Source organism: Mobula hypostoma, chromosome 8, assembly GCF_963921235.1.
Source record: "Mobula hypostoma chromosome 8, sMobHyp1.1, whole genome shotgun sequence".
Taxonomy (NCBI): domain Eukaryota; kingdom Metazoa; phylum Chordata; class Chondrichthyes; order Myliobatiformes; family Myliobatidae; genus Mobula; species Mobula hypostoma.
Genome location: NC_086104.1, coordinates 120,533,575 through 120,548,554, shown reverse-complemented (window position 1 = coordinate 120,548,554; position 14,980 = coordinate 120,533,575). Strand labels below are relative to the sequence as shown.

Genomic DNA, 14,980 nt, shown 5'->3' with positions numbered 1-14,980 from the left:
AACAGTTAATGGCAGGACACTTAACAGTGTTGATGATAAGAGGAATCTGGAGATCTGAGTTCATAGCTCCCAACAGTTTGATGGGGTGGTAAAAAAGGTGTAAGGCAAGTTTGCTTTCATGAGTTTCGGAGTTGCAAAGTTACGTTAGAGCTGAATAAATTTTTGGTTAGACCCCATGTGAAGTATTGCATTCAGTTCTGTTCACCGCATTGTGGGAAGGATGTAGGAGCTTTGGATATGTTGAAGAATCTTGTTCTACACCATGTGTTCTCATACTTAACTCTTTATTTGTTTTTATTAGATGCCCCACGGAATATCTTAATCACTTCTCCCAGCAACGTGAACAATTCCTGGGTGAATATAAAGAAAGGGATTCCAACATCGATCCTCTGCTCTGTCCAGAGTTTCCCAGTGTCTAATCTAACGTGGAGACATCTCGGTGTCACACTGAACACAACAAGTTCCAGCAACCAGCTGTGGCTGGAGTTTCCTCAGGTGACACCCCAGCAGGCTGGAGTCTATCAGTGTGTGGCGGAGAATAAACACGGGACAGCGGAGACGGCCATCACCCTCAGTGTGGAGTGTAAGTAGATGCATTGCTACATCTCTAAGTACAAATGCAAAGTCAGTGGACTATTTATCCTTTGATACACAATACACACTCAGTGACCACTTTATTTAGTACCTGTACACCTGCTCGTTAATGCAAATATCTAATCAGTGAATCATGTGGCGGCAACTCAATGCATAAAAGCATGCAGACATGGTTAAGATATTCCGTTGTTGTTCAGACCAAATATTGGAATGGGGAAGAAATATGATCAAAGTGACTTTAACCATTTTCTGCAGGCATACTTAGGAAATCCATAGAACAGTAACTGTTCACTGTAAACAAATGGTGGAAATGCGGATATAAATAACTCTTAATAAATAATGAGCATGAAGTAACAGTATAAAGAGTCTTTAAATGAGTGCAGATATCCCCTTTTGTTCAAGAGACAGATGATTTCAGAAAATGCTGATCTTGTGGAATGTTTACACAAAATAGTCTTTAGAGTTTACAGAGAATGGTGTGAAAAATGAATGGAAAAAATCATTGAGTGGCAGTTCTGTAGGTGAAAGCAGTTTGTTAAGGAGAGAGGTCAGAGCAGAATAGCCACACTGGTTCAATCTGACAGGAAGGCGACAGTAACTCAAAAAATCACACGTTACAGCAGTGATACGCAGTAGAGCATCTCTGAATGCGGAGGAGGGGGTGTCCAACAGAGGACAGCTAAGGCTTCAAAATAACACTGTACCATTACAATACAGCAGTGCTACCAACATCTCCTGCCTGTTTCTTCACAGATAAGCCTGAGATTTCTCCGGACTCAGGATGCACTTCGACCCCCAAGGTCGTTTCTTGTGTGTGTGCAGCCAGATCGAACCCACTCGGAGAGCTCACCTGGCACCTCCCCCTCGCTAACCTCAGTGGGAACCAGACGCACGGTCGTTTCCAGACGTGGCAGGTGGAAGATGGGCAACTGGTGACTGGCTCGCTGACCTCGGGTGTGGGCGAGGGAGAGGATGTGACTGCCTTCTGTACAGTCCGAAACCGGCATGGAGAGGCCATGCTTGCGATGTTCCTGTGGACGAAAGGTGAGGATATCTGTGAGAAGTATTCTCCATTCAGCAGAGTGCAGCCCAAACGGCAGCAATTCCCCCCATCCTCCACTTGAGCTCCATCTGAGCAAAGTCTGCTTTCCCTTCCGGTGGGATGGACCCAGAAGGGAGTTTATGCCAGAGTCCCAATCCCATTAATGGTCATCGTCACATTGCTAGTCATGGGATCGTGCTACGTACAGACTGCTGCCCTGCTTCCCTTGGGACCAGATCACAAGCTAAGGAGTGCATTGGGATGGTGAGATGGGAATCACACTCTCCACTCTCCTTTAAGACCCCACTGCCTTTATCTAAGGATTTAGCTATTTCCCACAATATGTGAAGGACAAAGTCCAAGCAAAATCAGGAAGGAACACGTGGGACCAGATGACAACCATACATCACAAGCTGAGGATCACATTGGGATGGTTAAATGTGCAGCAGTGATGGTAATCGCACTCTCCACTCTTCTTTAAGATTACCTTTATCCACTGCATTTATCCAAGGATTTATCCATTTCCCTGAATGTGCTGAGGACAAGGTCCAAGTAAAATCCAGAAGGAACACATGGATCTCTCTCTCCCACAATATGTTGGCAATGAAAAGCTAAATATCTTGAATATTACATTAGAATCAGAATCAGGTCCAATATCCCCGGCACATGCCGCCAAATGTGTTGTTTTGCGGCAGGACTACATGGCAATATATAATACAATATCTATAAGTTACAATAAGAAAAGTATATATACAGTGCCTAGAAAAAGTATTCACCCCCTTGGAAGTTTTCATGTTTTAATTGTTCTACAACACTGAATCACAGCAGATTTAATCTGGCTTTTTTTTGACACTGATCAACAAAAAAAGACTCTTTCATGGAAAAGTGCAACTGAATCTCTACAAAGTGATAAGTATTCACCCTCTTCAGTCAGTATTTAGTAGGTGCACCTTTGGCAGCAATTGCAGCCTTGAGTCTGTGTGATTAGGTCTCTTTCAGCATTACACATCTGGACATTGCAATTTTTCCCTATTTTTCTTCACAAAACTGCTCTAGCTCTGTCAGACTTCGTGGGATCACGATTGTACCGCCACAGTACAGCCACAAATCCTCAATTGGATTGAGGTCTCTTCTCTGACTTGGCCACTACAGGACATGAACATTGTTGTTTTTAGGCCATTCCTGTGTAGCTTGGCTTTATGCTTGGGGACATTGTCCTGCTGGAAACCAAATTTTCTTCCCAGTCCCAGCTCTCTAGCAGACTGCATCAGGTTTACTAAGAGGATTTCCCTGTATTTTGCTGCATTCATTTTACCCTCTACCTTCCAAGCCTACCAGGGCCTGCTGCAGTGAAGCATCCCCACAGCATGATGCAGTCACCGCCATGTTTCACTGTAGGGATGGTGTGTTTTGATGATGTGCAGTATCTGACTTAGACTAAACATAGCGTTGATTCTGATGGACAAAATGTTCAATTTTGGTTTCATTAGAACATAGAACCTTCTTCTACCTGACTTCAGAGTTTCCCACATGCCTTCTAACAAATTCTAGCTTTTGTTTGTCCCGCTCCCATAAGCTGCAACTGGTGACGTACCTGGGCAACAGTTGTTGTATACGCAATCTCTCCTATCTCAGCCACTATAACTTGTAACTGCTCCAGGGTAGTCATAGGTCTCTTGGTGGCCTCCCTCACTACTCTTCCTCTTGCATGGTTATTCACTTTTTCAGGACAGACTGCACTAGGCAGATTTACAGCTGTGCCATGTTATTTCAATTTCTTGATAATTGACTTAACTGTTCTCCAAGGGATAGTCAGTGATTTGGAAATTTTATTGTATCCTACTCCTGTCTTGTACTTTTCAATAAACTTTTCAGGGAGTTGCTTGGGGTATTCTTTTGACTGCATAGTGTAGCTTTGACAGCGAACTGTCAGGATGGAGCTCCCAGGACTGGACACCATCTATTCCAGCAGACTCAGGAGGAAAGCAATCAGCTTAACCAGAGACAAACACACACCCCGGCCACTCCCTCTTTAAACCGCTGCCGTCCTGCAAAAGGTTCAGGACACTAAAAGCCAGAACAAATAGACTGTGGAACAGCTTCTAGCCCAGAGCTGTGGCCTCCATTTCACCACCCCGACGGAACAATGACTGAAACTGTCAGCACACACATGCACACACAGGACTCCAATACCTGCACTAACGGCACTTTGTGCATTGCTGTGATATTCTGGTGCTGCTGCAGCTTATTTTCTGCTACTTATCTATTTAATACTGTTTTTCTATTACTGCCTTGTTTTTTATCTGCCACTTTATTTAATTGCCTCAGAGGAAACCAAACAGAGTTTCATTGTACCTATGTATAATGACAATAAAGATCATTCAATTCAATTCAATTTTTGCCAGCACCCTGACTCACAAGCAGTTGGACATTCCTAGTACAGATGTATTCTTACCACAATCAATTAAAGCACCTTGACCATATACAGGTCTCCAAAACAAATCTCCATTTAACTAATGATGGGAGGTGGGGTGGCGTTGCTGGTTAAAGGAGAGACTAACGCAATAGAAAGGAAGGACATAAGCCGGGAAGATGTGGAATCGATATGGGAAGAGCTGCGTAACACTAAGGGGCAGAAGACGCTGGTGGGAGTTGTGTACAGGCCACCTAACAGTAGTAGTGAGGTCGGAGATGGTATTAAACAGGAAATTAGAAATGTGTGCAATAAAGGAACAGCAGTTATAATGGGTGACTTCAATCTACATGTAGATTGGGTGAACCAAATTGGTAAAGGTGCTGAGGAAGAGGATTTCTTGGAATGTATGCGGGATGGTTTTTTGAACCAACATGTCAAGGAACCAACTAGAGAGCAGGCTATTCTGGACTGGGTTTTGAGCAATGAGGAAGGGTTAATTAGCGATCTTGTCGTAAGGGGCCCCTTGGGTAAGAGTGACCATAATATGGTGGAATTCTTCATTAAGATGGTGAGTGACATAGTTAATTCAGAAACAAAGGTTCTGAACTTAAAGAGGGGTAACTTTGAAGGTATGAGGCGTGAATTAGCTAAGATAGACTGGCAAATGACACTTAAAGGATTGGCGGTGGATATGCAATGGCAAGCATTTAAAGGTTGCGTGGATGAACTGCAACAATTGTTCATCCCAGTTTGGCAAAAGAATAAATCAAGGAAGGTAGTGCACCCATGACTGACAAGAGAAATTAGGGATAGTATCAATTCCAAAGAAGAAGCATACAAATTAGCCAGAGAAAGTGGCTCACCTGAGGACTGGGAGAAATTCAGAGTTCAGCAGAGGAGGAAAAAGGGCTTAATTAGGAAGGGGAAAAAGGATTATGAGAGAAAACTGGCAGGGAACATAAAAACGGATTGTAAACGCTTTTATAGATATGTAAAAAGGAAAAGACTGGTAAAGATAAATGTAGGTACCCTGCAGACAGAAACAGATGAATTGATTATGGGGAGCAAGGACATGGCAGACCAATTGAATAATTACTTTGGTTCTGTCTTCATTAAGGAGGACATAAATAATCTTCCAGAAATAGTAGGGGACAGAGGGTCCAGTGAGATGGAGGAACTGAGTGAAATACATGTTAGTAGGGAAGTGGTGTTAGGTAAATTGAAGGGATTGAAGGCAGATAAATCCCCAGGGCCAGATGGTCTGCATCCTAGAGTGCTTAAGGAAGTAGCCCAAGAAATGGTGGATGCATTAGTGATAATTTTTCAAAACTCGTTAGATTCTGGACTAGTTCCTGAGGATTGGAGGGTGGCTAATGTAACCCCACTTTTTAAAAAAGGAGGGAGAGAGAAACCAGGGAATTATAGACCAGTTAGCCTAACATCGGTGGTGGGGAAACTGCTGGAGTCAGTTATCAAAGATGTGATACAGCACATTTGGAAAGCGATGAAATCATCGGACAAAGTCAGCATGGATTTGTGAAAGGAAAATCATGTCTGACGAATATTATAGAATTTTTTGAGGATGTAACTAGTAGAGTGGATAGGGGAGAACCAGTGGATGTGGTATATTTGGATTTTCAAAAGGCTTTTGACAAGGTCCCACACAGGAGACTAGTGTGCAAACTTAAAGCACACGGTATTGGGGGTAAGGTATTGGTGTGGGTGGAGAATTGGTTAGCAGACAGGAAGCAAAGAGTGGGAATAAACGGGACCTTTTCAGAGTGGCATGCCGTGACTAGTGGGGTACCGCAAGGCTCAGTGCTGGGACCCCAGTTGTTTACAATATATATTAATGACTTGGATGAGGGAATTAAATGCAGCATCTCCAAGTTTGCAGATGACACGAAGCTGGGTGGCAGCGTTAGCTGTGAGGAGGATGCTAAGAGGATGCATGGTGACATGGATAGGTTGGGTGAGTGGGCAAATTCTTGGCAGATGCAATTTAATTTGGATAAATGTGACGTTATCCACTTTGGTGGCAAAAATAGGAAAACAGATTATTATCTGAATGGTGACCGATTAGGAAAAGGGAAGGTGCAACGAGACCTGGGTGTCATTATACACCAGTCATTGAAAGTGGGCATGCAGGTACAGCAGGCGGTGAAAAAGGCGAATGGTATGCTGGCATTTATAGTGAGAGGATTCGAGTACAGGAGCAGGGAGGTACGACTGCAGTTGTACAAGGCCTTGGTGAGACCACACCTGGAGTATTGTGTGCAGTTTTCGTCCCCTAATCTGAGGAAAGACATCCTTGCCATAGAGGGAGTACAAAGAAGGTTCACCAGATTGATTCCTGGGATGGCAGGACTTTCATATGAAGAAAGACTGGATGAACTGGGCTTGTACTCGTTGGAATTTAGAAGATTGAGGGGGGATCTGATTGAAACATATAAGATCCTAAAGGGATTGGACAGGCTAGATGCAGGAAGATTGTTCCCGATGTTGGGGAAGTCCAGAACGAGGGGCCACAGTTTGAGGATAGAGGGGAAGCCTTTTAGGACCGAGATTAGGAAAAACTTCTTCACACAGAGAGTGGTGAATCTGTGGAATTCTCTGCCACAGGAAACAGTTGAGGCCAGTTCATTGGCTATATTTAAGAGGGAGTTAGATATGGCCCTTGTGGCTACGGGGGTCAGGGGGTATGGAGGGAAGGCTGGGGCGGGGTTCTGAGTTGGATGATCAGCCATGATCATAATAAATGGCGGTGCAGGCTCGAAGGGCTGAATGGCCTACTCCTGCACCTATTTTCTATGTTTCTATGTTTCTATGTTTCTAAAACCAATCGGCTGCACCAGTCATAGTTTGGTGTGCCATGTTAAAGAAGGGTGAATACTCATGTGATCAATTATTTTCTGTTTTGAATTTGTAATATGTTCAGATCATTTTGCAGAGATCTGTTTTCACTTTGACATGAAAGAGTCTTTTTATTGATTTGTGACAAAAAAGCCAAATTAAATCTACAGTGACACACATCAAAGTTGCTGGTGAATGCAGCAGTCAAAGCAGCATCTGTAGGAAGAGGTGCAGTCGACGTTTCAGGCCGAGACCCTTCGACAGGACTAACTGAAGGAAGAGTGAGTAAGGGATTTGAAAGTTGGAGGGGGACGGGGAGATCCAAAATGATAGGAGAAGACAGGAGGGGGAGGGATGGAGCCAAGAGCTGGACAGGTGATTGGCAAAAGGGGATACGAGAGGATCATGGGACAGGAGATCCGGGAAGAAAGACAAGGCCGGGGGGGGACCCAGAGGATGGGCAAGAGGTATATTCAGACGGACAGCGGGAGAAAAAGGAGAGTGAGAGAAAGAATGTGTGCATAAAAATGAGTAACAGATGGGGTACGAGGGGGAGGTGGGGCCTTAGCGGAAGTTAGAGAAGTCAATGTTCATGCCATCAGGTTGGAGGCTACCCAGACGGAATATAAGGTGTTGTTCCTCCAACCTGAGTGTGGCTTCATCTTTACAGTAGAGGAGGCCGTGGATAGACATGTCAGAATGGGAATGGGATGTGGAATTAAAATGTGTGGTCACTGGGAGATCCTGCTTTCTCTGGCGGACAGAGCGTAGATGTTCAGCAAAGCGGTCTCCCAGTCTGCGTCGGGTCTCGCCAATATATAAAAGGCCAGATCGGGAACACTGGACGCAGTATATCACCCCAGTCGACTCACAGGTGAAGTGTTGCCTCACCTGGCAGGACTGTTTGGGGCCCTGAATGGTGGTAAGGGAGGAAGTGTAAGGGCATGTAAGGGAGTTGTGTGGCTTCATCTGTGGCTTATTTTACAGTAGAGGAGGCCGTGGATAGTCATGTCAGAATGGGAATGGGACGTGGAATTAAAATGTGTGGCCACTGGAGATCCTGCTTTCTCTGGCGGACAGAGCGTAGATGTTCAGCAAAGCGGTCTCCCAGTCTGCAGTCTGAGATGGAGGAATTGCGAGAAGGGGATGGCGTTATTGCAAGAGACAGAGTGAGAAGAGGAATAGTCCAGATAGCTGTGAGAGTCAGTAGGCTTATAGTAGACATCAGTGGATAAGCTGTCTCCAGCGACAGAGACAGAAAGATCTGGAAAGGGGAGGGAGGTGTCGGAAATGGACCTGGTAAACTTGAGGGCAGGGTGAAAGTTGGAGGCAAAGTTAATAAAGTCAACGAGTTCTGCATGCGTGCGGGAAACAGCGCCAATGCAGTCGTCGATGTTGCGAAGGAAAAGTGGGGGACAGATACCAGAATAGGCACGGAACATAGATTGTTCCACAAACCCAACAAAAAGGCAGGCATAGCTAGGACCCATACGGGTGCCCATAGCTACACCTTTAGTTTGGAGGAAGTGGGAGGAGCCAAAGGAGAAATTATTAAGAGTAAAGACTAATTCCGCTAGATGGAGCAGAGTGGTGGTAGAGGGGAACTGATTAGGTCTGGAATCCAAAAAGAAGCGTAGAGCTTTGAGACCTTCCTGATGGGGGATGGAAGTATATAAGGACTGGACATCCATGGTGAAAATAAAGCGGTGGGGGCCAGGGAACTTAAAATCATCGAAAAGTTTAAGAGCGTGAGAAGTGTCACGAACATAGGTCGGAAGGGATTGAACAAGGGGGGATAAAACCGTGTCGAGTTAAGCAGAAACGAGTTCGGTGGGGCAGAAGCAAGCTGAGACAATAGGTCGGCCAGGACAGGCAGGTTTGTGGATCTTGGGTAGGAGGTAGAAACGGGAAGTGCGGGTTGTGGGAACTATAAGGTTGGTAGCAGTGGATGGGAGATCCCCTGAGCGGATAAAGTCGGTGATGTTGTGGGAGACAATGGCCTGGTGCTCCTTAGTGGGGTCACGATCGAGGGGTAAATAAGAGGAGGTATCCGCGAGTTGTCGCTGTGCCTCAGCAAGGTAGAGGTCAGTACGCCAGACTACAACAGCACCCCGCTTATCGGCGAGTTTAATAATAAGGTTAGGATTAGTGCGGAGGGAGTGGAGAGCAGAGCGTTCCGAAGGAGTGAGGTTGGAATGGGGACAAGGTGCGGTGAAGTTGAGACGGTTGATGTCCCGTCGGTGTTAGCAATAAAGAGATCCAGAGCAGGCAGAAGACCAGAGCGGGGTGTCCATGAAGAAGAGGAGGGTTGAAGTCGGGAGAAGGGGTCATCGGTGGGGGTGGAAGAGTCCTTGCCGAAGAAGTAGGCTCGGAGACGGAGACGGCGGAAGAACAGTTCCGCGACATGGCGAACGCGGAACTCGCTGAGGTGTGGGCGAAGGGGGACAAAGGTGAGGCCCTTACTGAGGACAGAGCGTTCTGCCTCCGACAGTTGAAGGTCGGAGGGGATGGTAAAGACCCGGCACGGATGAGAGCTGGGATCAGAGATGGAAGGGGGGAGGCTGGGGGTGTCAGTGGAGACGGGAGGGTTGGGGTGAGAGGAAGATGGAGCCTCTGAGGGCCCAGGAGTTGACGGTGGGATCTGAGGAAGACGGGGTTGCAGAGTGGTGGTGGGGGAGTGGGAGACGGGAGTCACAATAGCAGCACATAAAGACCCGGCCTGGAGTTCAAGGCTGGAGTCGCAGTTGGTGGTTGCGCAATTGCTTTGAATGTCTCCATGGTCGTTGCTGGAGTCCGGGTTTTGAATATGCCCTGAGGTGTTGGAGCCGGCGAGATCAATGGCAGAAGCCGCAATCTGAAGTTCATGCCTGCTAGTGTCGGGGCCGGCAGGCTCTGGAGTCCGTAGATGTAGGATCGTAAATCTACAGTGATTTAGTGTTGTGAAACAAAACATGAATACTTTTTTATTGGCTTTATATATATTTAGAGAAATTAAATTCAATTAAATAAGTTGCGCAAAGAAAGCAAAAAAAGTGAAAAGAATTGTGAGGCAGTGGCAATGAGGATGAAGCTTTCCTCACACGTGAGTGTGTATCTTCAGGATCTTGTACTTCCTCCTTGATGGTAGCAATGAGAAGAAGGCACATCCTCAGTGGTGCAGGTCAATAACGATGTCATTTTGAGGCTTCAACTTTTGTGGATGACTCAGGTACTGAAGAGGCAGATGAACATGATGGTGCTGTGTTTGGAACTTTTTGCTGCTTTTTCCAATCCTGGGCAGTGGCCGGTCCATAAATGAGAAAGGGGTTGACTTGTACAGTAGACTATTCTGAAGCTGTCCTGTTGGTTGATGTTACAGGTGGCGTCTCTGCTGTTTGGTTCACAGTGTTACTCACGAGCAGTGTCATTCTCAGTTTGCTACTGGCTGGATTCTTCATCTACAAGTACATCCGGAAGTAAGTCCAGATGAACATTCAAGTTCAGTTTTATTGTCATTTCAATTGTATACCTTTATACCGTCAAATGAAACAAAATTCCCTGGACCAGGGTATACAACACAGTGCATATAGCACACACAGCACATGAAACAATATTACCACAAATAAGTTAACAATTAATAAAATATATTCTATAAGAATGACATCGATCATAAGGTGCATTTACGACACTTCATATGTGATGAGACCTGGGTGGTGGCAGGGAGTTCAGTAGTGGGGAAGAAGCTGTTTCCCATCCTAACAGTCCTTCTCATAATGCTACGGTTCCTCCTGCCTGATGGTGGGGGTTGGAGGGGGCAAAGATGGTCAAAGAGATTGTGAGATGGATGGGAGGGATACTTGACGATCCTAAGGGTCCTGGTAAACATCTTGGATGGGTGGAAGAGATACCCCGATGATCATCTCAGCAGCCCTTGTAATCCTTTGTCGGGTCTTGCGATCAGATGCTTTTCAATTGCCGTATCAGACGGTGATGCAGCTGGACTGGATACTCTCGATGGCACTCCTGTTAAAAATAGGTTAGAATAGAGGGAGGAGGTAGCCTCGCATGTCTTAATCTCTTTAGGAAATGGAGACATGTTGTGCTTTCTTGACTAAAGAGATGGTGTTTCGGGGCCAGGTGAAATTACAGGTGAATAATTTTCAGCTTTTCAAATCCTACTTCATGCTGTCTGCCTGTGTGTGACTGCTTCGATCGGGTCTGCATCTGTTCCTGTCCCTGTCTCCTCTACTGACTAGCAGCCAACAAACATTCACATTCATTGTTGCATCCTAAATACTGGTAGTATACTGTGCTTATAAAAAGTATTTCCCCTGCTTGGAAGTTTTCATGTTTTATTGATTTACAACATTGAATTACAGTAGGTTTAATTTGGCTTTTGTTTTTGATACTGATCAACAGAAAGACTCTTACGTACCAAAGTGAAAACAGAGACCTCTACTAAGTGATCTAAATTAATTCCAAATATAAAACACAAAATAACTGATTGCATAAGTATTCACCCCCTTCAAAACAGTATTTAGTAGATGCACCTTTGGCAGCAATTACAGCCTTGAGTCTGTGTGAATAGGTCTCTTTCAGCTTTGCACATCTGGACACTGCAATTTTCCCCCAATCGTCTTTAAAAAACTGTTCTGTCTCTGTCAGATTGTATGGCGATTGTGAGTGAACTTCCCTTTTCTCATCCAGCCTCTCCAGTCCAGTCCACTCCATCCAAACTCTCAAGTGGATTGAGGTCTGAACTTGACTTGGCCACTCCAAGACATTACATTTGTTGCTTTTAAGCCATTCCTGTGTAGCTTTGGCTTTATGCTTGGGGTCATTGTCTTGCTGGAAAACAAATCTTCTCCCAAGTCCCAGTTCTCTGGGAAATCAGGATTTCCCTGTATTTTGCTGCATTCATTTTACACTCTACCTTCACAAGCCTTGCAGGGCTTGCTGCAGTGAAGCATCCCCTCAGCATGTTGCAGCCACCACCATGCTTCATTGTAGGGATGGTGCTTTTTGATGTGCGGTTTTTGGCTTATGCCAAACATAGCATTTAGACTAATGGTCAACAAGTTCACTTTTGGTTTCAATGTACCACAGAACCTTCTTCCAGCTGACTTCAGAGACTCCCACATGCCTTCCTGTCAACTCGAGCCAAGATTTCATATGAGCTTTTCTCAACAGTAGCTTTCTCTTTGCCACTCGCTACTAAAGCTATGACTCGTGAAGCACCCGGGCAACAGTTATATGCGCAGTCTCTTCCGTCTCAGCCACTGAAGCTTGCAACTCCTCCAAAGTTGTCATAGGTCTCTTGGTATCCTTCCTCACTAGTCCCCTTCTTGCACCGTCACACAGTTGATTTACAGCTGTGCCATATCCTTTTCAATTATTGATGATTAACTTAAATGTTCTCCAAAGGATATTCGGTCACGTAGAAATTTTCTTTTATCCATCTCTGGACTTGTGCTTTTCAATAATCTTGTCACAAGTTGCTTGGAGTGTTCTTTTGCCTTCATGGTGTAGTTTTTGCCAGGATACTGACTCATCAGCAGTTGGACCTTCCAGATACAGGTGTATTTTTACTACAATCAATTGAAACACCTTGACTGCACACAGGTTTCCAAAAGCAGATCTTCATTTAACAACTTATCTGACTGCTAAAACCAATTGGTGGCACCAGTGATGATTTGGTGGTTATCTTAAAGGGGAGGTGGGGTGAATATTTATACAATCAGTTATTTTGTGTTTCATATTTGTAATTTTGTAGAGATCTGTTTTCAGCTTGACACGAAAGTCTTTAACTATTGATCAGTGTGAAAAAAGACAAATTATATCCATGTGATTCAATATTGTAAAACAATAAAACATGAAAACTTCCGGGGGGGGTGAATACTTTTTACAGGCACTATATATGTTATGGCAATTATCAGCAGCACTGTACATTACAGATGACAAAATAATTTATTTAGAGATACAGCATGTATCAGTCCCAAACCCTAGCCAATCACAGGACAATTTACAACGACCAATTAAGCTACTAACTGGTCCATCTTTAGAATGTAGGAGGAAACTAGAGCACCTGAAGGAAATCCACGTGGTCACGGGGAGGACGTACACCGCGTCTGTATGTTGTACATAACCTACATGACAAAATAAACCAACCTAAACAAAGAGAGCTCCAGATCCAAAAGCACAATGAGGGAGACTGGGAATTCCCTGTCTTCCAGTCTGGTCCTTGTCATCCCGTGGTCACACAGCGCTTGGGTGGTCACACCTTGATCAGTGGCCAGTTGTCAGCACCACAGGTGAGGCGTTCAAACGAAGAAGTAAACTATTAAACTTTCAGATATATTTTCTCTCTCTGTCTCTCATGAGGGGAGAAGGGAAGAAGGAAGGAGGAGGAGGTACAGAGTGTTGCCACTCCACAGCCTCAGTGGAGGATGTTGTGTTAAATGGTCTGGATGTGACAGTGAGGTGAGATCAGGGAGTGGATTTGGCTGACACTCTGATGTTCTGTAACCCTGGGCCAACCTTCTGCTGTTCCAGACGGGATTCACGGACCAAGGAGAGGGCCTTGGAGATCCTGGACACCACCGTCAGCTCCAGTGTATGCTTGACCACACCTCAGGTACAGGTCACAGCTCAGTCCAGTAAAGGTCAGGACACCAGGAGCACAGCGCAGCAGGAAGGACATTGGTGGGGGAGTGTCACACCATGGGCCGATGCTCACAGACTACCACGGTTTGGGGATTAGGAGCATGGGTGAGTGAATGAGAGGGAGGGAGGGTGAGAGAGAGATGGAGGGAATGGAAGGGAGGGAGAGAGAGACAGAGATGGAGAGAGAGAAAGAGGAAGAAGTGAGTGAATGAATGAAATCGAAAAAGATGAGAGACTCGCAGAGAATTGGGAGGAGAAAGAGAACTGAAATTGAAGAAATAAGGGAGGGGAGAGAGAGAGAACAAGAGGACTGTATCCGCAACAGGGTTCTAGCCTGTTATTCAGAGCCTGTTCTTCACTAGCCAGTGCTCACAGCATTTATGTATCTTCGTCCTCAGTGTTCAAAGTTCAAAGTCAATTTATTATCAGAGTGCATATATGTCACCACATTCTATCCTGAGATTCATTTTCTTATGGGCATTCACAATAAAGACTAATAAACACAATAGTATCAATTAAAACTCCACACATCATTGATGCAAACAGTAAGTGTGCAAAAGACAACAATCTGCAAATCCAAAATAAAAGGTAACAATAAACAAATAAGAAATAAATATTGGGAACCTGAGTTGTAGAGTGCTTGGAGGTAAATCCAGGGGTTGTGGAATTAGTTTAGTGATGGAGTGTGAGCAGTTCAATGGTGTTTGATGAAGAACTGAGATTTGCTTTTATTTCTGCCCCAGGACACGGAGAGGGAGAGGACGAGCCAGATCCCACCAGTAATGCCCGTTGGAGAGGAGGAGGAGTGTGGCCCGGTATACGCCAACCTGCGGGAACTGCCCGGCAATGGAGGCCCTGTTCGCAGGGAGGAGACGGTCACATACGCAGAGCTTCACTTTCAGTCAATCGGCCCAGCCTGAGGGGTCAGGGGTGGGATGGAACATTGCAGTCACTACACAGTAAGATCCCAAAGAGCACTGGGTCCCACAGACTCAGGTCACCGACTAGTTTCTAATCATGTTCATTCATATCAAGGGAAATTGGAGACCGCTGACTCAGACATTGCTTCTATTCAGGGGTGGGGGTGCGCAGTGAGGAATGCCGCTGTGGGCAGCTGTTGAGTAAGAAGTACAGTGGGAGGGGTGGTGAAGAGGGTGTGCCACGTTGTGGAAATGGTGGGGATGAGGGAGAACTGTGTTGTGGGAAGGGCGGTGAGGAGGGTGCACCGTACTGTGAGGAGGGAGCGTCACATTGAGGGAGAGGCAAAGAAGAGAGAGCACCGCACTGTGCAATGGGTCGTTAGGAAGGAGTGCCGTGATGTGGGAGGGGAAGTTTGGAGGGGGGGTGACACTCTGGAAGGGGCAGCTTGGAGTGGGGGGCAAACTGGAGGGAGCATGACACTGTGGAAGGGGCGGTGTGGAGGGAGCGTGACA

The 14,980-nt window shown here is 45.6% G+C and overlaps 1 pseudogene; it reads left to right on the top strand.

The window, feature by feature from the left end:
• Positions 1 to 14,429, top strand: part of LOC134350227 (myelin-associated glycoprotein-like) — a 58,935-nt pseudogene extending 44,506 nt beyond the window's left edge.
• Positions 14,430 to 14,980: the final 551 nt, after the last annotated feature.